This window comes from Pteronotus mesoamericanus, unplaced genomic scaffold (genome assembly GCF_021234165.1).
Source record: "Pteronotus mesoamericanus isolate MK-2021 breed Mesoamerican mustached bat unplaced genomic scaffold, CSHL_Meso_final contig_20, whole genome shotgun sequence".
In the NCBI taxonomy this organism is placed as follows: Eukaryota; Metazoa; Chordata; class Mammalia; order Chiroptera; family Mormoopidae; genus Pteronotus; species Pteronotus mesoamericanus.
Window position 1 is genome coordinate 7480586 of NW_026555085.1, and position 2795 is coordinate 7483380.

The window sequence follows — 2795 nt, forward strand, 5'->3', positions numbered from 1 at the left end:
AGCACAGTGTTCAAACACCACTCTGGCCTATTCATCCAGGGACACCACAGCTTCGGAGGCAGCAAGCAGACCCATTTGTTACTATTTGCAAAGATGGTGTACGCCAAACATGGGCTTTCTGTAAACAAATTAAAAAGTAATAAAGTGGCCCCATCTGCATACTAGAGCACTGCACTTCCATTTTAATGAAGCTTGCTATCACAAGGCCATTTTGATGGCTTGTCAAACACGCTGCAGCCCGTGGCTAAACGTGGTAATGTGCCGCCGTTTGCGGGGCACAGGCCGTGTGCGGACGGGGCTGCTGAGGAACTGGCCTGCCCCCAGCCCATCTGCTACTCTAGGGAGACCTGACGACGGGGGCACAAAATACTGAAATATCAAGGTCGGATGTCACTGGGTAATTTACATGAGACACATGAACAGTAATAATAGTACAGTCATCCAGGGCCCCCTGCAGATGTCCAAGTCCCTTATATAAAATGACATAGTATTTGCATATAACCTATGAACATCCTCCCCTATTCTTTAAATCATCTTCAGATTGCTTATAATACCTAATACAATCTAAATGTTATGTAAATAGTTATAATGTATTGTTCAGGGTTCAACTAATCCCTGGTTAGTAGAATCTGAAGATGCTGAACCCGTGGATATGGAGGGCTGACTGTAATAATAGTTAATCAGTGTTTATCATGTTAGGGTGCTGAATATCTTCTGTCTGCTCCTCCAAATCCACTACCTGTTCTCTTACACCCTGTGGAGGCTCCTGTGACCTCCCCTGGCTGGCAATGCCTAATGAAAGGCACTACTAGGTGACAGAGAGGGGAGAGTGAGGCGAGACAGGTCTTTTGGGATTCAGTGGCTGCTTGCTCAGTGCTCGTGGTCCTCGTTTTGGCCTCTCTCCTACAGCACAGCCCTGTCTCCAGGCTCCCATGACTGCTTCCTCCTGGTGCCCCTCAGGGCCGAGGGTGCTAACAGCGCCTCCATTCTACCAGCCCCAGAATCCTACACTATCTCTTGTTTTTGTTTTAAATTGATTTGAGAGAGAGAAGAAGGGGGAGAGAGTGAGAGAATGAAAGAGAATGAGAGAGAGAAAGGGAAACATCTATGTGAGAGAGGATCATCAATTGGTTGCCTCTTGTACACAATAGGTTGCCTCTTGCACATGCCCTGACCAGGGCCAAACCCCCAACTCAGGCACGTGTCCTACCAGGAATCAAACTGGCAACCTTTCTCTTGGTGGGACTATACCCAATCGTGCAAGAGATAAGCTCTTAATCGCTGCCTCACCTGCTGGAAAGAAAGAGTGACTCTGGTCCTGTTCACCTTTAACCACCTTCAAGATTGGCCCAACTGTCACTCAATCATTAAACATGCAATTGTTAGCAAACATTTATGGAGCACCTACCATGAGGCAGACATGGTGCTAGGCACTGGGATTTAGCGATAAGCGGTAGTTCCTCCTTCTGGACGAGACCACAGCCTGGTTCCTTGGTCCCTCCATTCTTACCCTTTGCAGCAGATTAGCATCACCTGGGGAATTACAAAGAATCAATGTGCTGTCGCCCTACCAATTACATCAGGATCCCTGTTGGTGGAGCCTGGGCTTTTGTGTTTTAGGAAACTCCTCTGATGAGTCCAGTCAATGCCAAGGTTGAGGACTGGAGTCAGGGCCACATTCGAGTGCAACAGGGGGTCAAGAGAAGGTTGAGAGAATCTGCAGCTGAGCTGGTTGCAAACAGGGGCTGACCTTGGGGTCTCTGGGAAGATGGAGGATGGTAGGGGTGAGCCATCTGTGTTGAGGGGATAACTGGCTAGCATGTCTGTGATTATTCCAACAAACACGAGTTGGACAGCGACTCAAACTCAAGCAAAGATGGTCCTTGTGGCTCCCACAGCAAAGAAGCTTCCCTCTGGGGCTCCAAAGAGCGCTGGGCATCGGGAGCCATCCACACACCTCCCTGCCCCTGAGGCCAGGGACAGGTCTGTAAAAGCTGCCATCTGGTGCTGGGGGCAGGACCAGAGACTAGGGAACATCCCGGACCTGACCTCCGTCAGCCCCCACCATTAATACATGGCCTCTGCGTCTCTTGCCGAGTCTTTCCACTTCCTGCCAGTGCCTGTAATTCTCTGTCTTGATGCCCACTTACCCAGAAACGTGAAAGGCATTTTTGAGGACAGCAGTTCCCGCCTACCTGCAGTTTTGCTTTCTGTGGTTTCAGTTACCCTCGGTCAATTATGGTCTGAAAATATTAAATGTGAAATTCCAGAAATAAACAATTGATATGTTTTAAATGGTGTGCCATTCTGAGGAGCATGATGAAATTTCATGCTGGGGATGTGAATCACCCTTTTGTCACATGTATCCACAAGGTACTCAATACTGGCTCATTAGTCACTTAGCAGCCAACTAGGTTATCCGATAGGTTATGACAGAGAGAGAGAAAACATTCACATAACTTTATTTAACTATTCTATTTTATTTTATTGCTCTGTGTTATTTTTAGTTATTGTTCATCTCTTACTGTGCCTAATTTATAAATTAAACTTCATCATAAATGCATATGTATAAGGAAAAATTTAGTGTGTATATATGTAGAGAGAGACTGTCTCCAAATTATGATGGTTTAACTTAACAATTTTACAGCTTTATTATTGTGCAAAAGCAACATGCATTCTGGAGGAAGCATTCTTCAAATTCCTAATTTTAATCTTTTCCCAGGCTAGCAGTTTGCTGCAGGATACTCTCTCACAGTGCTGGACAGCGGCCGCTCTCCCCTCCCCCGCTGCCCCCC